The sequence below is a fragment of the Ochotona princeps genome, chromosome 18 (genome assembly GCF_030435755.1).
Source record: "Ochotona princeps isolate mOchPri1 chromosome 18, mOchPri1.hap1, whole genome shotgun sequence".
Taxonomy (NCBI): Eukaryota; Metazoa; Chordata; class Mammalia; order Lagomorpha; family Ochotonidae; genus Ochotona; species Ochotona princeps.
The window spans coordinates 12,265,974-12,293,409 of record NC_080849.1 but is presented as its reverse complement, the minus strand read 5'-3'; positions in this window follow the sequence as shown (position 1 = coordinate 12,293,409).

The window sequence follows — 27,436 nt, the reverse complement described above, 5'->3', positions numbered from 1 at the left end:
TAATTGACCTTGGAGATCAAAATAAAACATGGAGTTGGATGCTTGTAGCCTGAAAAGGGCCATGAGAATTAACTTTAAAAGTTGGTTCTTACGCTTTGAACTGAAGGGATGACATTGGCTTGAAACAATAGAAGCACAGTTTGAACTAGAATCCAGTTAGATTAAGGCAAGGATTTGTTAATAAGAATTTTTTCCAAGAAGCTTTTCAGGAAGGTGTTTGGACAGCAGTTCAAACTGAATGCTTAGGATGCTCACATCCAACATAAGAGTGCATGATTTCAAGTTCCAGCTCTGCTTCCAGTTCCAATTGCATGCTAATGTACACCCTAGGAAGGAGCAGCCGATGGCTCGAGTGCCTGGGCCTCTCATTCCCATGTGTGGGACCTGGACTGTTCCCAACTCCTGGATCATGCCTTTCAGAACCAGCTGTTGCAGTGAATTGGAGAGTGAATCAACAGGTGGAAGATCTTTCTGTCTCTGTCTCTCTTTGCCTTTCAAATTGAAAAAAAAAATCTGAAGCCAAAAAAGATTTGCTGGAAAACAGGAGGACCATGAGTACATGGATCTTGCAGAAGTTGCCTTAGTCTGATCTGTGCTGCTATAATTTTTAAGACTGTGCGATTGATGAAGACTGGAGATGTATTTCTTGCACTTCCAACAGGTCCAAGTTTGCAGGTCTGTACTTGGTGAGGCTCTTTCTGGTGTCTCATCCCATGGTGGAAGACAGAAGGGCAAGTGAGAAAACACAAAGACAGCCTCACTCATATATTTGTTTTCTAGACGATGAACCCACTCCACAGCATCACCCTTCCTGGCCTGATCACCTGTCTTAGACTCCTGTTATCAATGTTGTCGCTTTAGGGATTTATTTTCCAAAACACAGAATGGGAGACATGCTTGAACCATAGCATTCTGCCAAGAAAATGCAGAGAATTACTTTTCACTTTGTGTTGAGATTTACACTCAAGCTTTTCCTGTGCAGAGAAAAGACCTGCAAAAGGGAAAGGGGAAAGAGGTGAGAGAGAGAAAGAAAGAGGGAGAGTCAGGAAACACCTACAAGCTTTATATCCATGTTGGTTAGTAGCACTGCATGTTGTTCTAACTAAAGGGGATCTCTGAAGTCACATTTTCCAATTACTGCTATCCCAAAGAAAGCTTTGATTTTGATCTCCAGTTGTATGCTGCTTTGCAGTTGAGAAGGGAAATAAATGGATATATTTTATTAACTCCATTATTTTTTTAAAAGATTTATTCATTTTTCTTGCAAAGTCAGATATACAGAGAGGAGGAGAGACATAGAGAAAGATTCTCTGTCCACTGGTTCACTCTCCAAGTGGCCACAATGGCCAGAGTTGAACCAATCTGAAGCAACAAACCAGGAGCTTCTCCCAGGTCTCCCACGTCGGTGCAGGGTCCCAAGGCTTGGGACCATCCTTGACTGCTTTCCCAGGCCACAAGCAGGGAGCTGGATGGGAAGTGGGGCAGCTGGGACATGAACTGGTGCTGGTATGGACTCCTGGCACATGCAAGGCAAGGATCTAACCACTAGGCAATCGCACTGTGCCTTTATTATAGGTTTTAAAACTCCTACACAGATTTCCTAGTCATGTTCTCAAGGCCCTTCAATTATGAAAAAACAAGTGATGGTGGCTAAATACGTGAAGATGTTATCTTTATGAAAGGGCAGGGTCACACCAAGAAAATAAAGGAGTCAGAGTAAGAGAGAAAGTTCAGAAAAAAGGAGAAATTTCCAGAAAAACTACAGCACAAAGACAACAGAAGATACTGCAATCAAGGACCAAAACCAGAACCTATAGAAAAAAAAAAAGACATTTTCAAGCAATTATAAAGAAAATGATGTTGGAAATTGAAAGTATTAAGCAAAAAAAAAGAAAGAAAAGAAAAATTCAATAAAAGGACTGAAGAAAAGGCTTGGGGAAAAGACATAAAAAATATGAAGCGAAATAATGGGAAATGTGAGAAAGATGATTAAAAGTTGAGTCCACTCCACAAGAGGTGACATCTTCAGATTTTTTTTCATTTATTCATTTCTTTTTGGTTGAAAGGCAAAGAGAAATACAGATGGAGAAACCTAGTTCACATCCGAAATGCTTGTCACAGCTAGGTCCAAGCCTGGTTCAGGCCAGGAGCCAACATTCAAGCCAAGTCTCCCACAGGTGTGGCAGATCCAAGCACCTGGACCGTCATTTGCTGCCTCTCAAGGCATGTACTGACAAGAAGCTAGACTGAGAAGCAAAGTCCAGACTGACCCAGGCACTCCGATGAGAGGATTCTAACAGCTACATCAGATACTACCAACTTCTTCAATAACAGAAGACCCGGGAGCGGTCAGTGCAGTGCTGCAGGTTAAACCACTGCTCGGGATGCCCAAATCCTGTATCGAATGCATAGGATAAAAGCCCACCTCCACTGCCAACCCAAGTTCTCATTAGTGTAACCAGTAGACGTCAAATGCTAATCCATGCATGGCTTGTGCCCTGCCGCCCACGTGGGAGACCCAGATGGAACTCCTGGCTCCTGCTTTTGACCTGAGCCAGTGCCAACGGTTGCAGGGACTTGGGGACAGACGGACGGTATCTGGCTTTCTCTCTCCTGCTCCCTGTTCTCTATCTTTCGTACTCACACGCTCTCTTCCTCTCAACTCCCCTTTTTGCCTCACCGTTATAAATAAATAGTATCAGTCACGTATGAAGATAGGCTAAAGACATTTTTATACATGAAGGATCTCAAAATACTGACCTTCCACTTCATATTCTAGGAGGCATTGGAGCATGAACTCCTGCAGAACAGAGAGGAAAGCAAAAAAGACGATAAAGGAGGCAGGTTACAAGACAAATCCAGCAGAGCAGCTAAGAAAAGCCCCAGAACAAAAGGAAAGCAAGATGCCAGGACCACGACTCTGAATCCAGCTTTGTTCAAGGCCTCCTGTAAAGGGTGCTGGAATCAAGGGCTTCAGAAAGAATGTCTCGGTGAAAAAAATAATAATAATATAAAAAGAAACCAAGAAATTGAGAAATGTTTTAAATCAGTGAAGCAAGATTAACTCTTCTGGCAGAGGGCTTGAGGGTAGATTAATGATACAAAGAACATGGAGCAAATGAAAAGAATGAGGCATTTTTTATCTCCAAGGAAAATAAAAGGCTGTACGAAAAGCCTATTAAATGCCTCATCTGTGCACACAAATATTGATTTAACCAAAACCTATGACATATTTATAGCAGTAAGAAGGGTGGAGCAGGGAGGAGAAATATTGAAAAGAAGAAACAGCTGAAAAGCAATAAATCTTCATCTTCCAAATGAAGAAGTCACCGAGAACATCTAAAACATGTTAAACAGGAATTAGCATTGTAAAAATATATTTGTATAGCAATAAGAAAAAACATAGAAAATAGAAAAAATAGCCAAGGTTGTTAGAAATATTAGAAGACTGCAAATCAGTATTGGAAACAAAGATTCTCATTTTAAGCAACAGAAAACTATTTAACTTGGAAAACTGCATGTATAAGTTTAATTTAAAATATAAATTAACTATAAAAGTTTGCTTTCTGAATAAAGTGTGACTTGCTTTATAAGTGACTTTTAAATACAATTTGTGAGGTATTATCTAAAAATCTCTCTCGCAAATTGATTAAAATTGTTTAATAAGAAATGAACAGAAGAGGATAATTCTATTCACTCATTTATGCAGCATTTATTTGTTGAGAACTCATTAGGGACATACCAATAGAGCTCTATCCTTGCTCAGTTACGTTCTTATGAAGTAAGCAGACATTACATGATTGATCAGAAAGACACCTCATGTAGTATTTTATAAAGTGGGACTGAGCAAAGGTGATCGATGACAGGTGGATGGAAGGATGACAAGTTGCAATAAAATTATCAGAGAAGTCTCATTGAGAAAGTCCTAACTGAGCAAAGATGAGAAGGGGTGTTGGGGTGTTGGGAGGCAGCCTAGTGTCTCTAACCTAGACGAGGTGGGAGCATGTCAGGTGCTCAGGCAACACCAAAAAGGTCAAGGTGACGGAAGAAGTGATGGAGGTGGGAAAGGCAGGGATGGGGAAGCAGGTGGCTGCTGGATTGCCAGCAGCAAATCCTGGGACCAGAGAGGAAGAAGGCTGGAGCGTCGCTGAGACCAGGTGGGGAGCCACGTGGGCCTAAGGTGCACCACACTGAGCAGTAACAGAGGAACTCCTGAGAGCTGGCTGCATTCTGCATGTATTTGAGAGGCAGAACAGCTGGGTTTACCTTGAGATTCTATGTGGAGTGACAAGAGTCATGGATGATGCCAAAACTTTTGTCTTGAAGGATGAAGCTGTGTCAACCACAGAGCGCATGAGCAGCAGAACAGGCTGCAGAGAAGACAAGGAACGCAGGTTTGGTTCTGCAAAGCTTACAGATCCAAGACTGGTCAAGGAAGTGGGAGGCGTTCTGGAAGCCAGGAAAGGGGATTACAATGATCAGCTGTGCTGATGCTGTGCAAAAGTCAAGCATGCAGCTTGAAACTCTTATAGCTAACAACAGAGAGGTCACTGGCCATCTCACGAAGACAGGCTCGTGGAAGGAATGGAGAAGCCACATTAGGAGGAATGTAAGGAAGAATGGGATGAGAAGATGAGCAGACACCTCTTCCCAGCTCCTTCCCCCACAGGAGAAATAGGGTGCTCGCTGAGTAGGAGACATCAAGCTAAGGAGGAAAGTTTCATTTTAGTTGGAAGAAGTAACAACATCATTGCTTTCTGGTAATAATGTGTGAGTTTATACTTAACATAATAGACTTGATATTGCAGCAGAGCAAGGAGGAGAGTCCTAAGGCAGTGTTTTGAGAGTTTGTGGTGAAAGCATGGACAGCTCGCTGGTGCCACCATGAAGGAAAACAGTGTGTGGGCACCGAGTTAGGTAGATGGCAGATGAAGTGTATGGAAAATGTGGAGGGCTCGGGCCCAGTGCAGTAGCCTAGTGGCTAAAGTCCTCGCTTTGAACGTGCCGGGATCCCATATGGGCACCGGTGTTAAGCCTAGCAGCCCCGCTTCCCATCCAGCTCCCTGCTTGTGGCCTGGGAAAGTAGTCAAAGATGGCCCAAAGCCTTGGGACCCTGCACCCACGTGGGAGACCTGGAACAAATTCCTAGCTCCTGGCTTCGGTTCGGTGCAGCACCGACCTACTTTTTTGGTCACTTGGGGAGTGAATCATTGGACAGAAGATCTCCCTCTCTATCTCTCCTCCCCTCTGTATATCTGACTTTATAATAAAAATAAATAAATCTTTTTTAAAAATGTGGAGGGCTCTTCTGATGGCTTCTTTGTTGCTCAGAAGTAACAGGCAAGGTTGTTAAGAGTGAAGATACCCTGGGTGGTGCTGAACATTTGAAGATACACACTCAGTACATGGGGGGAATAGGCAGCATAGAAGATAGTCTCATTGGTGGTCAGTATATATGGCCACCTGAAGTTTATGGTCACTGCCTGCTGTGATCCATCTAGATTGTTGCAACAAAACATCATAACCTGGGTAACTAATAAACAAGAGACATTTATTTCTCACAGTTCATGAGCTTAGGAAGTCTAAGATCGAATATCCAGTGAGGGCCTGCTTCCCCAGGCTGGCATTCCGTGGGTCTTCACATGGCGGAAGAGGTAAGGCAGCTCTTGGCAGCCTCTTTCCTAAAGCACTAATCCCAATCAGGCAGGTGCACACCAAGGACCAAATCTCCTCCCAAAGAGCCCATATCCCAGTGCCATCATCTTAGGGCTGAGGATTTTGACTAAGGGGTTTGGAGGGGACATAAGCATTTAAAGCACATCACGGTTCTTCTTACCCATTAAACACTACTCGGTGTAAGTGTTCACAAGGCCACACCAGGAGAGAAAGGCTACATTCACCCTCAAGTGGCTTCCAAGTGGTTATTATTGAGAAGCAAAGAGAATGGAGACAACTTCATAACCAAACACTCCACGTCATTTTCACATCATTGGTTTTGAAAAATACAGGAGCCTCTCATCAAGGGCACAGAAAGACAGTGCAGCAATTCAGTGAAGCCACGGGGCTTTTCAGGTTGAGAGTGTTACAGTGCTGAACAACTGACCAGCAAGAATGACTAAAAAACTGACAGCTGGAAGCCCTTCATATTAATTCAGGCATAGAATAACAGAGGATAGGAACATTGGAGAGCAAAGTATTCATGTTGGCGCAAAGAATCACACACACGGACAGCAGGAGCACTGTCTGTTACCTAGCAGAGATGCAGGGGACATCACTCTGTTAGCAAAGTGATCAGGATGATTCTCAAGATGATAGTTCTTAATGGAATGCAGCCAGAACACAAGGACACCAATGTGGTATTCTTGGCAGATCTAATTTGGACTTAATCCTAAGGAAACAATCTGACAATTGCGGAATATGAGATATTCTACAAAACTAACTGGCTTGGAACCTTCAAAAATCATCACTTGAAGGAAAATAGAAAATGGAAGAATTAGAAGAGACTCCAGAGATAAAAAGGCACCAGTGCAAAGAGCCCAGATTAGCTTTGGATCAGATATGAAAACAGCTTTCAAAAGATGCTTTGGGGCCTGGCGGGGTGGCCTAGTGGCTAAAGTCCTCACCTTGTACGACCTGGGATCCCATATGGGCACCAGTTCTGATCCTGGTGGCCTGCTTGCCATCCAACTCCCTGCTTGGGGCCTGGGAAAGCAGTTGAGGACAGCCCAAAACCTTGGGACCCTGCACCCACACAGGAGACTCAGATGAAGTTCCAGGCTCCTGGCTTTGGATTGGCTCAACTCCAGCCGTTGTAGTCACTTGGGGAGTGAATCATTGGACGGAAGATCTTCCTCTCTGTCTCACCTCCCCTCTGTATATCTGACTTTGCAATAAAAATAAAAAACATATTTATATTAAAAAAAAAAAGATTCTTGGACATCTGGGGACCTTTGGAAAAGGGTTGTATGTTACATGATGTTAAGGAATTAACACGCATTTTTGGGGAATAACATTTCTATGTTTACTTCATAGACGGCCTTATTCTCAGGAAATGCTGGCTGAGGCCCTCAGAGGTGACGTGTTCAGATGTCTACAACTTGTTTTCAAATGTCTCCAGCAGATGAGATGCGAGTACGTGCACGTGGGTGTTTATGGATGTGTAGGTGTGTGTGAAGGCAGAGGGCAATGAAGCAAACACAGCAAAGCTGTAACAATTGGTAAATCTAGATGAAGCGTATTCATGTATTCAACTTCTCTGTTGATTTGACATTTTTCCAAATGAAAATTGGGTGAAAAACAGAGTGGTAACTATGGCAGCTGCTGAACATACCCTGCAAGCTCAAGTGTCCATAAGGACACACCAGGCCCAGAGGAATCCCAGCTTTTCTTCCTGGAAAGCAGGGACTGCTACATCATTTCCCATTCTTAAAAATTTTGTGAATTCTCGCTCCATAAAGAGTGCTGCAGGATTCCCAAATGTGCCTGACTTTTCTGTATTCTGGCTAGACATTTTCTACATACCCAAACAAAACCCTGATACACTTGTAGCCTTCTGAATAAGAAAAGGACATGAGCTTTGCATGGTTCCGTAGTTTCTGATCCGAGAAAGAGACAGGAGCCAGCTTTTGGCTTCCCCTAATACTAACACATCAGAAAGGTCTACCCACTATTTCAACTCAGGCGCTACCAGCCAGGCAGAGAAACATCACTCCATTCCCAAAAGTTCTGCTTTCTGAATGCAAAGCTCAACTCCACACTGAGACAGTGAAAGGCATGCCATGTAAGAGGGTGTGGGACACTTGGAGAAGGCTTCAAACCCACAGCAATGACTTTGAAATTAAAGGCAGAGGACAAGTTTTGTGGGGCAGTATGAACAGATTGGGCTGTTCTGCCAAAGTGCTAGCGTGAGGCAGTTTAACAGGGAGTCTCCTGATGTACCCAGAGAGCGGTAGCCATATGCTCTCCACTGCCACAAGAACGGGCAAAGAAGAAATTGGCTTCATAGAGTGAGGGAATGAGCTTCTGGGAAGGTTGCTTAAAAGGGATTGAGCAAGAGAATACATCCGGAGAAGCAGACATCCAAGCAAGGTGCATCAAAATTTGATCACAGGAGGAGATACTGTGACGTAGTGGACTCAACCATTGCTTGGGATGCCCACACTTCCTCAAAGAATGCCTGGGACTGAGTCCTGCTCCGCTTCTGATCCAGCCTCCTGCTAATGTGTTTCAGAGACAACAGGTCATACTCAAGTGGTCGGGTCCCTGCCACCCAAATGACAGACCTAGTGATTTCCAGGCTCCCGACCCTGGGGTTGTGGGCATTTGGGGACTTCTGTTTGTGTCTGATTTTCTTTGTCTTTCTGCCTCCAAAACATATAAATTAAAAGCAACGTGAGCTGTGAAAATTACAGCTGACACAGAAAACTCCCAGAGTTTGACTTAATCAGTAAATCAATCTCCCTTTCTTTCCCTCCTTCTGCCTAAGTTGCAACCCATTTCCCTCCGTCCTCAATATGACAAAAGCCATATTACAAAGCAGTGCTGAGGACCCTCCAAGCTCTGAATTACTTGAGTATGGCTGTTTAATGATTAAGAAGATAAAGCCACAGGAAAAAAAAAAAATTAAACAGCCATAGTCGAGCAAACACTAATTGGCCTGAGGCAGAAGGGGGAGGATGAATAAACGGATGTGAGTTACAACATGCTTGAGGAAAGAGGGGAGTGAGTCCAGACATCAATACGGAACCAGCAAGGAAGGGGTCACTGGCTCACCACGTGTGCAGGTGTCACCTGGCGTCCTGGTACAGTGGGTCGAGCTGTCACCTGCCATGTTGACATTCCACACAGGTACTTTTAAAATCCCATCTGTTCCACTTAGGATTTAGCTCTTGATAATACAACTGGGAAGCTGTGGAAGACGCCCAGGTGCTTGGGCCCTTGGAAATTCTGTGAGAACTGGCTGGGTTCTGGGCTCCCAGCTTTGGCCTGGCCCAGTCCTGGTTGTTTTAGCCATTTAGTGGGGTGAACCAAAGGATGGAAGATCTCATATCTCCTCTCTCTCTCTCTCTCTCTTTCTTCTCCCCACCAGTCCATCTCTCTCTAACTCCGCCTTTCAAGCAAACAAATAAATAAATCTTAAAAAATGAAAGAGTAGACACCATCGAAGCTCTAAATTGAGCTCCAATCTTCTTTAATTATCTTGTTCTCTAACCTATCTCCCAAAAGCTGTTGCTTTCTTTCTTCTCTTAAAGGCAACATCTCTGATCCTAACACAGCAGGTGACAGATGAGAATGAAAATTGCAGCTGAGAAGAGCTGATGTAAAGATGGAGGCTACACACTAGCTTTGCTCATGGAGGAGTTTTCAACAGAGCAGGCCCACCAAGTGGTTGAACTTTCTACGAACAGCTGGAGAAAGACCGAAATGTGTGTACCACATGTAAACAGGTCTGTGTGCGTCCAAGGGCTCAGCAAGAACTTGGGACAGCATTTCCTTTGGTTTATTCTCTCACTTTGGCTCATCTGTCTTTCTCTCATTTATCCACATCCAACTTTGTCATCTGTGTCAAGTCCGTGCTAATGACAGTCACGGCTCTCCAAGGAGCATTCTTAAGTCACCAACCCACCCTCAGGCTGCTGGCTGCTAGATTCGTTTCCCAGCTTAAGCCAAGACCCGCTGTTCATCTGTCCTTGTAGTTTTAAATAGGGTGTGTCTGGGAACTGAGCCCTTGTTGAAGAAAAGGAGGTTCTTATATGCACTTATTAATGCTGGCATGGGTATGTTTTTTTCCTTTGAGGAAGCCCTGAAAGCAATGAAAGAAACTCAGAAAAATCCGAGGCATTGCTTTCTGATCTGCCAGCACCTCTTGGGAGAGGGCTCAGGGACCCCTTTTTACTGAACTCACAGCGCCATCTTTTGGCCTCCCAGGTAATGACATGCTTGGCCCAGGAAAGGTGCACATTTTAGAGTGGAACTGCCCATTCTAGATTTTCTTTTGCATGTTGTCATTAGTGGGCGCCTCTTAATGTCACTGAGTTACTGTTCTTTATCCTTACACCACCAGATGCAGACATCCTACAAATTGATGGAACATTCTTTTTCCATTTTTCTCTTTCCTGAACTTTAAGCATTCCAAAACATTATTGAAAGAATCATCAGTTCTATTCTTGCCCACACAGAGAATTTGGGGGCCATTTCTGGTCACTTATTGGAAACCTACAAATCAAAAAAAAAAAATCAGAAACACAGGGCCTGGCATGGTGGCCCAGTGGTTAAATCCTTGCCTTGCAACTGCCAGGATCCCACAAGGGCACAGTTCATGTCCTGGCTGCTCCACTTCCCATCCAGCTCCCTGCCTGTGGCCTGGGAAAGCAGTCGAGGACAGCCCAAAGCTTGGGCTCCTGCACCCGTGTGGGGGACTGGGAAAAAGCTGCTGGCTTTGGACCAGCTTAGTTCCGGCTGCTCTGCCATTTGGGGAGTGAACCAGCAGATGCAAGATCTTTCTTTCTACAAGTCTAACATTCCAATAAAAAGTAAATAAACCTTTTTTTGAAAATCATACACACAATTTGATTTCTTTAAACCTAGCCAAATGAGAGTAAAAACAAATAACATTGCAAAAAAATAGGATTTACATTTTTCAGTCTTAGTTTTCCCAAGTTAGACAAACTTCTTTATTAATGAATATATGAGCGTGAATCTTCACTAAAAAGTAGAGATGCCTGTGTGGTGCCAGAGCAGACTAATCCTCCGCTTACAGGGCAGTCATCCTCTGGGCACTAGTTCTGATTGTTTCCTGTCTGAGTGGCCTGGGAGAACAGCAGGCAATGGCCCAAGGCCTTGGAGCCCTGCGCCCATGAGGGACACATGATGGAAGAAGCTCCTGATTCCCGGCTTTGGACTGGCCCAGCTTTGGCCATTGCAGCCATTTGAGCAATGAACCAACAGATGGAAGGTCTCTCACTCTCTCTTTGCCTCTCCGTCTCTCTCTGACTGTCTCAAGTAGAAATAGTTAACTTTTCCCAAACACTGCCCCCACACTCAGAGGCAGGCAGACATCGCCACCCTCTCGCTGTGTCAGAGACAGAGAATTAACCAGAGTCACGCGAGGCGTCCAGCAGAGCAGAGACCTCGTGCTTGCTGTTTCCCTGCCGAAGCATACAAGGCTTGGCTTTGGCCACGCCACCTGCCTTCTCTGTGTCTAGGGACTGCACTGCAGAGCAATCCGGTGGGGACACACACCCTGGAGCAGAGAGATGCTTTGTGGGAAGGGATGGTAACCATAGCACTGACCTTGTGCTGTTGTTCAAAGACTACATAGTGTCAATAAAAGACCCAGAACACTGCCTGGTCACAATGACTCCCCCTAACCTACTGGCAATTGCTACTCAGTTTGCAAACATCAGAGAACCTGGCTTGTCTGAATGACCAAGTGAGGATTATCTCACCTTGGTATTCAAAGCGTTTGCTCTCATCCATGGGGAAGGACATGTCCACTTTGGGGAGATTTCTCATGCTTGCAGGCCAAATCTTTCATTCAGCAGTGGCTCCTTCCCCGCTCGCTCGGGCATATGTGGACACAGAGACAAGAGAGAAAGGAGGGAAGTAGAACCGGGAGCTGCTAAGCAGTGAGAGCAGGTGACCAAGGAGAAACTGAGGCTTGGCAGCCCCTACAAATGCCAAAGCAGTAGAAAGTGGCCATTTCCCAAAGGAAATGAAAAGTGCATATGAGAAGGGGATCTGTTATCCTGTATTTATAGCAGCACAATCTACAATAGCAAAGACATGGAAACGAGCCAGATGCCTGCCCAAACAGGAGTGGTTAAAGAAACTGTGGTACATGTATTCCATGGAATATTACTCAGCCATTAAAAAGACTAAGATTATATGATTTGCAACTAGATAGTCCCAATTAGAGACCATTACGTTCAGTGAAATAAGTCAATTCCAAAAGGACAAATACCATGTGTTCTTTCTGACAGAAGGGAGCTTTTATGCAAATTATAAGAGCAATAACTCTGTCCATGTTATTTTTGCTGCATCCCATAGGTTTTGATATTTTTGTTTTTATTTTCATTTTTCCCAAATGGTTTCTTTTCTCTTATCAAATTCTTCACTGACTTGTAGATCACACAATCACATCATTTTACCCAAGAAGTTTTGGTGTTTTCTTTTTCAGTTCTCCATCGATACATTAGTTAGTCAGTAGCATGTTACTTAACTCTATGGTGCTATAAATTATTTGTTTTAACTTCATAACTGTTGTTGATTTTATTTCATGGCTTCTAATTTTTTTAAAGATTTATCTATTTTTACTGGAAACGCAGATATACAGAGAGGAGGAGAGACAGAGAGGAAGATCCTCTTCCTAATGATTCACTCCCCAAGCAACCACAATGGCTGGAGCTGTGCCAATCCAAAGCCAGGAGCCAGGAACTCCCCCAGGTCTCCCACATGGGTGCAGGGTCCCGAGGCTTTGGGCCGTCCTCAACTGCTCTCCCAGGCCACAAGCAGGGAGCTGGATGGGAAGTAGAGCTGCCGAGATTAGAACCAGTGCCCATATGGGATCCCGGCACGCACAAGGTAACGACTTTAGCCTCTAGGCCACCGTGCCAGGCCCTTATGGCTTTTCATTTAAGGAAATGTACAGTGACAGCCTAATACAGACTATCATACCCAGATGTGAAGATACAATGCAGTAAGCATCTCTACTTCCAAATCAAAGATGGACTCCCAATGAAACTGTTGGATGACAATAGGATGCTGGACTGTCTGACATTGTCTGTGCCAGCAATGTCAGGACATACTTAAAGAACATACTGATGGATTTATGACTGCTTATGGAGGACTGTACTATTGTAATAATACGGGGAAAATCAGCAAGGGGAGAGGGAACTTGGGGTGGGGGTAGAGAAATCACAGACCCTGTAAAATTGTACCATAAAATTCAAAATTAAAAAAGAAAAAGAACTCGATATTTTACAAAAAATAACATTTATTATACATATTTTTATTTAAGAAATTTGTGCTTTATTGACTGAAAAAAAATTTTAGTCTTTAAACAAAATTTGGAAAATTGGAAGTTTAGCCCCAAACAATTACACATTAGAGATCAAACATTCTTCATAATTTAAAAGTAAAATTTGCTTATTTTCATTATCTGTTTATCTATCTTTCCAAGTAGAACCATTTACTTTTTAAAATAAAAAACTTCTGCCAAGTATTTATTGTGAAACTTAGGACAAAGACAGAGATGCTAGAAATGGAAGCCACCCAAAAAGTACAAGCAATAAAAGACAGATGGTGTGGGGATGATGTGGTGGCTTAACAGGCTAATCATCCTCCTGCTAGCCCCAGCATCCCATACAGCTGGTTCTATTCTCGGCTGTTGACTTCTGATCCAGGTCCCTGATTGTGGCCTGGGAAAGCAGCGGAAGATAGCTCAAGTTCTTGAGCTCCTGCACTCATATGGGAGAACCGGAAAAGGCTCTTGGCTCCTGATCAGCATAGCTCCAGCATAGCTCCAAGTTGTAGCCACTTGGGGAGTGAGTCAGCAGAGAATAGGAAGGAGGGCGGGGCAGGCTGACAGACGCTTGGCCATGCACAGCAGTGAGGAAATCCCCCCTGTGTCCGGGGTTCTCACTTCCGTCTGGGGAGCACACCCATGCGCAGGGGGGATTTCAAGGGGAAAGCCACTGTTCCCCCGAGCACCTGCCCCTCTCAGGAGCATGGTGTCCTGCTGAGTCACAGCCAGGCTCTACAGCTGCCTTTATGTCTGGGTGACAAAAGCGACTTGGCTTTGCATGGGCCCCAGGGAACCATGGGAACGCCTGAGAGCACTGTTCACCGCGGGAGCTCCTTGCACTGCCGTTCAAGGCTGGGAGACCTTGGCGACAGGCCTGGAAAAGGACAAGGAAACTCAGAAAAAAATGCGGGAGAAGACAGAACTGGTAGAGGCAGCCATGCTGAGCGGGGAGTGGGAGTCATGGCAAGTAATCCACAGAGCTGGATCGTGCTGGCCTGTCCACAGCCTGCAGGATACCCCTACAGTCCCGAAGAGTCGCCCAGCACTGAGGTGTGCAAGGCATGTCCTGCGGGGAACCGGGAGAGCAGGATGCCCACCTGAAGACCTTTCCCCCCACAGCAGGCTTCCCCAGCCCCAGACACGGACATCAGGTAAAGGAGACACCCCACTAGTGTTTGGCTCCTGCAGGAAATTGTTAGCTCTTCCGCAATTATTCTTTCATGCAGCTAACTGCCCACAGCCATGTTCTCTTTTCAGCATAAATTGCCGCCATTAAAGCTAAAACACTAGATGCAGCAAGATAGCTAGGAGCTCCTTTATTCCAGCAGGGTAAAGATGGGAGTGGAGGCAGGGAGCAGAGAGAGAAGGGAAAGGTCTCCTGTCACGGTGGCAGGGTGGGCTGCAAGGGGAACTTGGAAGGGAGTAGGGGGTGACAGAAGACCAGGGAGCCAGGGCAGGGAGCAGGGCGGGGAAGCTGCAGCACGAGGAAAGACAGAGAAGGAAGTGAGGGAAGAAGAGTAAGAGGATGGGCGATGGATTGGTGGATGGGATTGTTGGAGCCGCAGGGGATTGGTAGGTGGGCAGGATTGGGCGAGAGCCTGTGAGAGATTGGTGGGTGGGATTCTCAGGCAAGACACCATGAAGTTACGGTCCGTAGGTGGGCAACTGGAACAGTGAGAATTTTATGAACCTGACCTGTGGAAAATGGGAAGCAGATATATAAAAACAGCAGAGTCCAAAATGGCAGAGGGCCTTCAGGGTCAAAGTCACTCCTCACAAGAATGTCCCAAGGGACAGAGATGGTGCCTGAGCCCTCCACAGCAAGAGGCCGCTGTGTCCAAGAACTTAGGGACAAACTGTGCCAGGACCCAGCAGCCTGCAAGAAGGGTACACCCTGGGGATCCCCGAAAAACCTATCTGAGGCGACGAAAAATCAATGTAGGGGCTGTGGCTTGGCACCTTGGAGTCAGGTTATTTGCACATTTGTGACCACAGTCCTCCAGGTATAATGACACCTAGGGTCACATCATATCCATCAGTATGTGACTTGGCAATATTTCACAGGAGAATTGCAAATTTGCATTCATTTTAAAACCAAAACATAAGGTTTCAAACTGTTTGAGAAGTGAGTGTTTAAACTAGCAGTGAAGATGCTGGTTAAGTCCCCTTTATCCCAGCATCAAGAGTACTTGGGTGTGATAGCAGGCTCCCTAAAGGGGCCAGAACACAGGTGGCTCTTCTGAATTCTGCATCATGGGAGTGAACCTCTGTTCTTGGTATCTTTGGTAATTTGCATAAAAGACCCAGTTGATATGGAAGGCAGCCCCAGGGCTATGTTTGGTCATTTAACCCCCTTGATACCTTCACACAACTGCAAATGAAGAGAAATGTAGCCTTCCAGGAAAGTGAAGCCTTGTATTCGGTAAACAAGGGACCCTGGCAGGTAATGTCAGTATTTTAAAACAATCCTTAAAAAAAAAAAAGAAAGAAAGAAAAAGTATTATGCTGAGGAACCTAAAGACCAAAAATTTAACCATTTGCCCACTGTTCATTGCTAACTGCTCTATTTCTGCTTCTGTAACTCCTGCTTCCTTTGCTCAGCTAAGAAACTGTGTGAACGCCAGGCCTGAAAACTTATGGGACACTTGCTCAGGCACCCTGGTAAGAGCATCCTGCCTAAGTGACACCTGCCCTCACACTGACAGAAAGCCCACCGTGTACCTTGGAACAATGCCATCTTCGGATCTTGCCCCTGTAGTTTGTGCCAGAAAAACCCTAACTGCCTGCTATCCCGTCTGACTCCTCACACATGACAATGTCAAACCTGAAACAATCCATTAAAGAAATGAACATTCCCCAGGCAGTGCGCATGCTCGCCAGCGTTACTCCAGATGAACAGGCTTCCCGATGGCATCTGTAAGACACAGGACTAGCCCGCTACACCGCTACTGTGGTGGCCTCTTAGATTTCGACAACAAATAAAAAGAAAGCAAAATTTCCACATTGTGACTGTAGCTTTGTACCCAGAAATGGGTACAGACCTGTTGAGTAATTCACAAAAGCTTACGATTCTTCATTCCCCACTGCCACGAGAGTGCCACTAGAGAGCAGAGTTGCAGTAGAAACACAATACTAAATAGTGCCGCTCCTGAGTGACAGGAGTCCAAGCTAGGGTGGCCATCGGCACCCCCAAGAGCACAAACAGTGCATGATGGGTTGTCTTGCTCGGAGATGTTTTGTTTGTTGCAAACAAAAACTTGAAATCTGTGTGGTTTTCTTAATGTACATTTTCCATGAAAATTTCAAAGATCCCTGTGCACGAGAACACAGAGCAAGCTTTCTGGGGTGTGAAGAGGAGACTGCAAGGAGAGGTTCACTCTACTAACAGTGCTGGAGCTGCATCCGGGGGCAGTGGGAGTTCCAGGAGGGAGGATGACATCATCACCTTCATGCTGCTCCTATTCCAGGTTGGAATGTAGACAGAAGTGCTTGCTCAGGTTTATTTACAGAGCGATAATACACAAGGGAGAATGCAGAAGTGAGAAAGCAGGCAACTCCAGCTTGAGTGGGACAGAGCGCAGCACTGCATACAGAAGGCAGAGTGGCCTGCAGGCGCAAGGAAAGCCGTACACGCAGAGCCTTGGAGTTGGCACACTTCGGGCCAACTGAAGAACAAAGCCGGAGTTACAGGAGCTGAGATGAACAGGACGCTACCAGAGAAGATCTGTCAGGCTTCAATGGCCATGGCAGGAATGCTAAGTGGTCACAGAAGGTTCCAAGTAGAAGCGTGTCAAGGTTTGCACTGGGGGACCAAGGATATGGTACTGTGGGTTATGCCACTGGTTACAAATTAGATGTAAAAGGAACATACCTCAAAATTATAAAGGCTGTCTGTGACAGATCCACAGCTAATATCACATTAAAGGAAGAAAAAAACCTACAAATATTCCCCTCGGGTCTGAAATAAGACAAGGATGTCCACTTTGATCACTACTTCTCAAGGTAGCTTTGAGTCTCCGGAGGGCCACGAGGGAAGCGAAAGAAAGAAGCAGCACTGACATTGGGAAGGAGCAAGTGAAAGCATCCTCTGTTTGTAGCTGATGTGATTTCATATGTGGAAGAACCTCATCGCGCCACCGAAAGGTTGTTGGAAATGACCAAATGACGTCACAAGTGACGAAATCAACATGCCAAAGCAGCTGTACTTCACAGAACACAACGTTCTTGCTGAAAGAAAAATAAAGAAATCCTGCTCCCAACAGGTACCCCTGAAGGATGTAGGAATTAATTCATCACCCCAAAAAGTGCCTAGCAGGCTCCAGAACATCAGATTGTCTTCACAATTTAGCAAAACATTGTACAGGGGGTAGGCCTTACTGCATAGCGGCGTCAGGTGCCACCGTGGAGCCCACATCCCATTGGAAGAGCCCAGCTACTTCTGATTCATCTTCCTGCTCATGCATTCCAAAGAAGCAGCAAGTGGTGGTCACGTGCTTGGGTCCATGTCCCCAGTGGGAAACCCAGATGGAGTTCCTGACTCCTAGCTTTGGCCCGGGCCTGCTTGGGCCGTTGAAAGCATGTAGGACAGAGAACCGTGGACGAAAATAGATAAAAATAAACTAGTTCTTTTAAAAAAAAAATAAAGAGAATGTGTATTATACATAGTCATATACTATTGGAGAAGGTCAAAGAGAAAATGTGAATGTTAACAATAGTGATTGGGTAAAAGATATGTTCATCGTATTATCTCTCAATTCTTCTGAAAATTCTCAATTTTTCAAGATAAGAGTTGAGAAAAAGGAAATTTCAAAAACATACTTTTTGGGTGCTTACATTGGCTAAATGAATGTGTTTACAAGGAAAAGTAAAGCAAAATACATTATACTAAAATAGAATTTCAGAAACCAGCACTGATGACAGAATCCATAAAGAGCTGGGCCTGATATGGTAGCCTAGGGGCTAGAATCCTCACCTTACATGTTCCAGGATCCTCTATGAACATTGGTTCATGTCCCAGCTGCTCCACTTCCCTTCAGCTCTCTGTTTGTGGCCTGGGAAAGCAGTAGAAGATGGCCCAAAGCCTTGGGACCCTGCACCCATGTGGGAGACCTGGAAAAAGCTCCTGGCTTCAGATCAGCTCAGCTCCAACCACTGCAACCACTTGGAGAGTGAACCAGTGGATGGAAGATCTTCCTCTCTGTCTTTCCTTCTCTCTGTAAATCCGACTTTCCAATAAAAATAAATAAGTCTTTAAAAAAAAAAAGGAATCCATAAGGAGCTATAATAGCAATGGGTCCGTGGTGCCCAGCAGGCACATGCGCACAGAGTTTGTGGGGGGCAATTGCCCCCTATTTGGAAAGAATGTCATGAATGCAGATCCCAGGTTCCTCTGGACCATGCAGCAGCGGCCTCATCTCCTGGCAGAGTGGACCCGGTTCTAGGGCCAGTTTCCCACACCACATGCTCATCCTGGGTCCCCTGCCCCAGGCAAACATTCCGGTAGGACATTAAGGGCAAAATGGGTTTTAAAAAAAGTTCAAAGGCACCACTCTCCCTTTTACACTCTCCTTTTTTAATCCTCTCCTTTGGTCACAGAGTGGCTTATGGAACGCTAAGTTAGACACGGGAGTCACAGCACATTAGCAGGAATGTGCACAGGCCATAGGGGAAGAGACCACCCGAGGGCAAGCAGGAAGGTGGGGGGAAGAGCCAGGGGGTGCACTGTTGTCCTCTGATGACATTGTGGTCCGGGTGGGAGCCTGACAGCAGAGTAAGGGAAGTCCCTTACAGGAACAGAAGGGCAAGTCCAGAGCCCCCCACGAGACACGCTTCCCTTCACACTGCTTCCCAGCCTTGGGGAGGAAGCCCAAGTGTGGTGGAAGAGACTCCAATCCCCAGAGAGGCAGACCTGGCCTGCCTTGGTTATCACACTGGAGCAGCTCTCCCTTCACAATGGGTGATGGGGTGGCTTCTTGAAAACCCTCAGCTGAAGCCTCATTCCACCTGTACCTGCCCCCCAGCCCCACGCAACTCAAGATGGAGGCCCAGGAGCGGGATGTGATGCCACAGGTGTGCTACAGTTTGAGCTCCTTTTCTCACGAACAGGCTGTCTTCAGGTAGAAAGCGTGAGTGACAGACATTCTACCTGGGATGGGACCACCGACAGGGGAGCAAAGGCATGAGATTGGGAAGGGAGGAACCGAGGCTTATGCTTGGCTTCAGCAGTTGAATTTGTGGCCGGCACTTTATCATAGATGCTGTGACATATGGGTTGAGTTGTCACTCGCAGCGCCAGTATTCCATCTGGCTGTTCCACTTCCAATCCGGCTTCCTGCTAAAGCGCCCGGGTCAATGGTAGGAAACAGTTCAGGTGTTGGGCCCCTGCACCCACGTGAAAGAACTGGATTAAGCTCCTGGTTCCTGGCTTGTGCATGATCCAGCCCTCGCTGTTGCAGCCATTTGGAAAGTTCACAGTCTCTCTCTCTCCCTCTCACTCACTCACTGCCTCTGCTTCTCCCTCTCTGTAACTCTGCCTTTCAAATAAATCTTTAAAAACAAAAGAAAAATAGTGCAAGTGACAGTTACTTAAAACATAGATGAATTGTTTCGTTGGGTGGTAGAGTTACAGATAGCCATGTGGCCACCGCGCTAATAGCTTTATTTTTTGTTTGCTTGGAACATTTCATAATGAGTTATACTATCATTTACTACATGCAACACTTTTACACAAACTTCACAATGCATAGTGCTGTGCACATTTTAGTTCAGCCCCAGAAACACACGACCACACGCTAGGAATCCTAAACCTGAATCAAGAGGCTTGTGTTACAAAGTTCTGTTATGAAAAACAGAACCAGGCCTGGAACAATAGCCTAGTGGCTAAAATCCCTAGCTTCTATGCAGCAGAGTCTCTGGCCTATGTCCAAGAAGCTCCACTTCCCTTCAGCTTGTGGCCTGGGAAAGCAGTAGAGGAAGGCCTAAAGCCTTGGGAACCTACACCCACATGGGAGATCCAGAACAAGCTCCAGGCTCCTGGCTTTAAATTGGCTCAGCTCTGCCCATTGCAGCCAGGGGGAGTGAACCAGTGGATGGAAGATCTTTCACTCTCTTTATCTGCCTTTCCAAGAAAAATAAATAAAACTCAAGAGAGAAAGAGAGAGAAAGACAGAACCAACATATAAACCTAAGCTTTTGTAGGTTTCATCTGGGGTCTGGACTCTCCATGACCTTACACCCCGAGCTGCGGCATCCGTGGGTCTTTAACACGAATGCTTCTGCAACAGAAAGCTGCTGTGCGTGGTGAGCTTCCAGTGGAGTAAAGACCCATCCAAGGTCAAAAAGTGAAACTTTGCCGAGGGGTGAAATACAGTCATTATTTTTCTTTGTAACTTTCATGTTCTACTCATCAGCACAGTGTGAGGGTGTTAGCCAAAGCTCAGTATGTATAGGGGAAAATATCAGGTCTATTAACGGAAACTAGTAAAATCTTATCAGTAACTAAGTATGCGTGCACAGTATTACATCAGTTCCTTTATCTGCCACATAGCCTAAGACTTCCAATCGAAAATGTGTATAAACATATGGGGAGACAAAGAAAAGGCCCCTCTTTGTTTGGGGCTCAATCTTTTTGGATAGGAACCTGGCTGAACCTTGTAACAACAATAAAGACTGCCTCCTGTTTAAGGCCTTGCTGCCTTGTCTCTGCCACTTCACAAATTCTAGTCCCAGCAGAGATACACGCAGGCCCCTTCATCACAAGGCTCGCACTCTTTTCTGAGCTCAGTTCTCTCATAAGTCTTCCTACAAAACAGCAGCGGTGGGAAGAATGAGAGAGCTCATCACACTCTTGTGCACAGTGGGGAGAGTAAGGGAGTTAGCTTCTCCCTAAGCACATACTTACAAAGAAATCCCGCAAAGTTTTCATCTTCCCCTAAGGCATTTTCACCTCCAGCAGTGGGTGTGCTGAGCCAAGGTTGTAAATTCACATGGATTTATTGTTTCCAGTGCACTGGGATTTCTGGCCATATTAACTGTCAGTTTAAAACAACCACTTTTGGGGCCCGGCATGGTAGCCAAGGAGCTAAAGTCCTTGTCTTACACACTGGGATCCCATATGGGCACCAGTTCATGTTCTGGAGGTCCTGCTTCCCATCCAGTTCCCTGCTTGTGGCCTGGGAAAGCAATTGAGGATGGCCCAAAGCCTCGGGACCCGAAGAAGCTCCTAGCTCCTGGCTTCAGATCGGCTCAGTTGCAACCATTGTGGCCACTTGGGGAGTGAACCAGTGGACAGAAGATCTTTCTGTCTTTCCTCTCGGCATATCTGCCTTTGCAATAAAAATAAATAAATCCTTTTTTAGAAAGAACAACCACTTTTAGAAGCTCCATTTCTCTATGGTCTCTATTTTGTTTAAAACACACATGAAAGCAATTTCTGGGGTTACTTTCCAAATGATGGTTACTGCGCTCATTACAGATGGCCATTACAGCTTGCTTCACCTCAGGCTGCAACCCGAATGGGTGGGGCCCCTGAGGCAGTGAAATCACCGCTGATCCCCCACCAGGTAAGGGTCTTAGCTACCTACTTCAGTCTCCGAGTCCGGGGGAGTTTAACGCCCCTTGCACAGTTTTTCCTGGCCTTTCTTTCCTTTGAAGCTCACTCTGCCTTTGCACTGCTCAGGGAAGTAAAGTCCATGGCTGTGGTTTCCCGGACTAAGAGCCGTCTAAATTCTTTCCTGTACGTAGCTGGTGTGTGCCTGGTGGTCAGCGAATCTAACACCAAATGGGTGCCTAAGCCACCCAAGAGAAAGCATGTGATGGGTCCAAGCTGGTTTTCAGACTCACACAGTGGGTCCACCTGCACTACTCAGATGCACCAGGTTGTTTCTGAAGCATTGAAGAGATATCTAATAATGAATTTTAAAAGAAATTAAAATAAATGAGAAAATATTATTCCCAAGCTACTAATCCTAAAATCTTAAAATTTTTTCATGATAAAATCAGTAGCAACCGGAAAAGACCAGGCAACCAGCACATTCTTATAGATTTATTTTATTTTTATAAAGATTTATTTTATTTTTGTATTGCAAAGTCAGATAGATATACAGAGAGGAGAGATAGAGAGGAAGATCTTCCAACCGATGATTCACCCCCAAGTAACTGCAACGGCCGGTGCTGAGCCAATCCAAAGACAGGAGCCAGGAATCTCCTCCAGGTCTCCCACATGGGTGCAGGGTCCCAAGGTTTTGGGCCATCCTCAATTACTTTCCCAGGCCACAGGCAGGGAGCTGGATGGGACGCGGGGCTGCTGGGATTAGCACCAGCACTCAAATGGGATCCCAGTATGTTCAAGGTGAGGACTCCAGCCGCTAGGCCACCACGCCGGGCCCAACTGGCACATTCTTATATTTCTTAGGGAAAGGGTAAGAGGTGTATAAATTCACAGTGAAGGTGTGTCACTTCACTCTGAGATGAAGATGATTCTATGCACTGAGATTCCACAGTGTAACCGCAGTCTTCCAGTGTCCTGGGTCGGACAGGGCTTGGCGACAGCTGGCCTGACTGTAAGGAGCACCTCTCATCCAACACAAACCTGACTCTGAAAGTCAGCTTGTTAAAGTAGGCCATAAAACTTTATGGCTCCTGCTGGAGACCTGGCTAAACCAACTCCAGGATAAAAGATTTACAAGCCCAGCGCCTGGGGCACCTCTCTCGGTGGGAGTAGCTAGGGTAGGCTCCTAGTTGCTTTATGGGTCGGTGTTATCTCAGTAGACCAATCAAAAATAATGAAGGGGCAGGCAGCCAGCCTCAGTCCTGTGCTCCTCATGGTGCCAACCTTCAGGTCTGGTTACAGAGCCTCCTACCTCACCATCAGACCATGCTGGGAAGAGCGTGTCCTGCATGTCCTCAGAAGTGTCCAGAGGAAGTGAACACAGCAACAGACCAGATATGAACCCTGACTTCCAGGCCTTAAAAGCCAGGTGTGGGTCTTAAAACCCAGGAGCTCAGGAAACCGCTGAATTTCTTCATCTGTAAAATCAAGCAGAAAGAAACAACGGAGTTTCTTCATCTGTAAAGTGAAACTGAATATTCGTTCCAGGATAAAACGTCTCCTAGGGTGTTTTAAGAACACTTCCTGGGGCCAGCACCACTGCCTGAGACACTGGCATTCCAAATGGGCACCAGTTTGCATCCCAGCTGCTCCATTTCCCATCCAGCTCCCTGCTTGTGGCCTGGGAAAGTGCCAGATGGCTCAAGCTCTTGGATTCCTGCACCCATGTGGGAGACCCAGAAGTAGTTTCTGGTTCCTGGGTTTGGACTGACTTGGTTCCGGCCATTGCAGTCATTTGGGGAGTGAACCAGCAGATGGTAGATCCCTCTCTCTCTCTCTGTCTCTCCTCTGACTCTTCCATCTTTCAAATGAAAAAAAAATTTTTTTTTAAAGAATGCTTCCTTTTCTCTTTCTCTCCCTCTTCCCCTGCTGTCTCCCTCCCTCTCCACCCCTTCTCACTGCTGTCTTTATCACCACCTCCTGCTTTCCATCGCTTCCTGCTTCCTTCTTCCCACATCACGGCCAGCTCTGAGTCCAAACCACACGTTTCTCTCTCATCGTTGAGATGAAATCCCTGCCTTTTCTTCAATTCCAGTTTTTCTTTGTCCCCTTTGTGAACCTCCTAAATTCCCTCATTCCACTCTCACCCACCCCCTTTGTGAGAATGGGAATCCAATTCCTGACACGGGAGTGGTGGCCCTGCTCCCTGCCACCTAACCCAGATGTTACCTGGTGCCTTCAGTCTCCGGAGGATTGACCGTGCCTCTCCAGCTTCCGCTGTGCAGGACCACGCTCTAGGAGATCCCTGGGTGGCATCCTGCTGCTGGTGGCCATCACGTGGCTCCACCTCTGACAGCTCTCATACAAGCATTTTACCAGAGATGCCCTGGCAAGAAATGAGCCAACATGCCAGGATCACTACGTCATTAGCTCACAGAGGAGGACAGTGTGGTACAGTAGGTTAAGGTGTCAGAGCATCCACATCCCATGCTGAAATGCTGGTTTGCTTTCTGGTCACTCCATACATGCAACTCAGCCTAGCTTCCTGCTGGTGCAACCAGTGGGCAGTGGATGATGACTCAGGTCCTTGGAGTCTTGCTACCCAAGTGGGATAATTAGATTGAGCTCCTGTCTCCTGGCTTCAGCCTGGCCCAACCCAGTTATAGTCAACACATTGAGAGGAAACTATGTGAGAAACCTAAAGACCAAAATTTTAACCATTTGCCCACTGTTCATTGCTTACTGCTCTATTTCTGCTTCTGTAACTTCTGCTTCGCTTGCTCAGCTAAGAAACTGTGTGAACCCCAGACCTGATAACTTTCGTGACACTTGCCCAGTCACCCTGAATGAAAGCCCACCATCTACCTTGGAACTAACCAGTGGTGCGTCCTAAAGATCCTATGCAAATGGAGAATCAAAATACTAATCCTCCGATTGGCTCTTTTCTGTTTTAAGACTTTCAAATTTGAAGGCTTGGGGTCTTCATCTTCTCCGATGACCCAGGCATGGACAAATAAACGTTCCTGTCCATCTGATTCCTGGTGATTTGTTTGGGGAAGCCCGGGACAGCAGCGGTGGGATCGACAGCAGCGGCGGCGACGATGGCAGTGACCGCAGTGAGGACAGCGCCGGTGACCCGCTGAGGCGGCAGTGGTGGTGGAGGCTTGCTGCTGCTGGCCACGAAACTGTGATGGCCACCAGCCGTCTCTGACTGTAGAGCTGCAACAGTGACCCAGAGACGACGGGACGCCTGCAGATCTGTGACGCTGAGCGGCCCGGAGACGCCGGTGCCCACTGAGCTGCGACACTGTGATCGGGTTCCGCCACCAGCTGCGACCCGCAGAGCTGAGACCCCAACCCCACCTGCTTACTGCCGGCCCGCGGCGTAACAACGCTGTGTGCAGTCCGTGGGGCCTTGAGCTGTCTACCTAAGCGCTGGCTCCGGGTCCACATAGGGATGAAAGATCGCCTTTTTTTTTTTTTAAATGTCCCCCTCTCTTCGTCATTCTTTAAAAATGACAGTAAATTTAAAAATAAATAAACCTGTAAAAGAAGCCAAAAGGCCGAGAAACAGAGCTGGAGAGCTCCAAATGCCTTCAAAGCCGAGAGCTGGGAATTCAATCCCGGCCTCCCCTACCGAGTGACACAATGCCTGATCCCATGTGCCCATCCACAGGAAGCTAGAACTGCATGCAGAGGTAGGACTCGATTCCAGGCACTCTCAAGTGGGATGTGCGGTTTCTAAACCACGTTCTAACCACTGGCCCTTGTCCTGGTTTTTTGTTTTTGTTTTTTTAACTAGAAAAACTAACAATAAACAGCAAGACAGCAAGAGCTGATTCTGCAACACGCGGGGCTGTGAGGCGTCCGAACAGCAACTAAGTTAAATGACTTGAGTGTTCTGGGATCAATTGTGTCTCAGCTAAAAGATGTCCACCTCTGGTGCAGTTTGAAGAAATCTGGCCCCCAGACTCAAGGAGACTTTAATTTCCTCAATTGTAAGCTGGAGGATCTTGGAGGTGGAAGCTTGGTCCGGCTGTATCTCTCAGAGGTGGGCCTAGCAAATGCCCTCCAAAGGCAGTTCAGGTGAGCAGTCCGAGTATAAAAGCTGGGTTGAACCTGCCACCTCTCTGCCTCCTGGCTCACCCCGGGGTGTCCCTCCTTGCCACACACTCTGTCACTGCCATGCAGTGTCACCACCTCCGCATCTTGGACTAAGTAACTTGAAAACCACAGGCCAAGACTAACTTCCTTCCTGTACAAGTAGCTTGTATCTATGGGAATTTTTACTTGCAGTGAGGAAAGCTGACCAATGCAGTCCTGATCCCAGTATGTACAGGGCTTGTTAGTTATTTAAAAAGATGGTAGAGTTCTAGTTCATACGATATTACGATATTATTACGCGCAGCTAATTCCCACAACCTGGTTCTTTACCGTGAGCTGAAACACACCAGACGCAACGAGGTATCTTAGGAGGTTTATTCCAACGGGGCAGGAACGGGTAGAGGTGGTGAAAATCAGGAGGAGAAAAGACGGGAGAGGAGAGAGAGCAGAGAGACAGAGACCAGAGAAGGAGGGATAAGAGAAAGGTAAGAGCAGGATAAGAGCGGGGTAAGAGAGGGAGGGATAAGAGAGCGAGCCGCACCTGGGGGGGCCTTTTTGTCTTCCAGGTGTAGGGGGTGGGGATTGGTGCCTGCAGGTGAATGCCTAGGGATGATTGGCGAGTGGGCGGAGTTGGGGAGGGGGCTGGAAGATTGGGAGGTGGGATTCTCAGGTGGAATGCCAGGTTACATCTGATTGGTGGGTAGCTAGGCCGGCGGGAGTTTCGTGAGCTGTGAGGAAGAAGGAATGGCACCGTCCAGGGAAGGATATTGGAATAACTCCTTACAGGGCTGACTTTTTATGGCTCCTTGGTTAGTTAGGATGAAGTTTTCGGGAGGGCCACGAATCCAACATGAGGGTGTCCTTATAGAAAGGCATAGTTGCACACAGAGACAGACACATCCAGGGAGAAGGTCATGTGAAGGTGAAGGTAGAGGTTGGAGTGATTCTTCTAGAATTCAAGAATGCCAAAGCTTTCCAGTAAAACACCAGAAGACAGGAAAGAGGGTCAGAACGGACTTTCCCTCCAAACCCTCATGAGGAATCAGCCTTCAGCACTTTCATTTGGACTGCCAACCGCCAGAAGTGTGCATGACAACCTTCTACCAGTTTAAGCCACTCGACCAAGGTACTGCGCCAGTCACTGTAGCAAGCAGAAGCTGCCTGTCCTAAACAAGAACCTTCCCTTCCTTTAGGACAGCATCATTATCCATTCTATCTGTGATTGCTACAAAAAATAAAAGCATTTATCAAACATTATCTCTTGAACAATCATTCTGAAAGTATTTAATAAGTATGTATTTAAACACAGAAGATATTATCATTTCCTCTTACCCCAGTCAAAACATAGCAAAATAGATGGAAAATGCAGCTAAGATAGAACTCAGGGGAATGCTCCAGCAACTAGATTTTTGAGACAAGAATTTTTTTTTTTTAATTTATTTAAGGCAGATTAGATTTACAGAGAGAAGGAGGGACAGAGAAAGATCTTCTAACCACTGGTTCACTTCCCAAATGGCCTCAATGGCTGGCACTGAGCCAGTCTGAAGTCAGGAGCTAAGAGCTTCCAGAAGGGGCAGGGTTCCAAAACTTTGGACTGCTGTCATCTACTGCTTTCCCAGGCTACAAGCAGGGAGCTGGATGGGACACCATCTGGCACCCATCTGGGATGCTGGCACTTGCAGGGTGAGGATTTAGCCACTGAGCCGTCATGCTGGGCCCTGGGACAAGCCCTCAGGAGTTAATTTGCACACCCCGTGTAC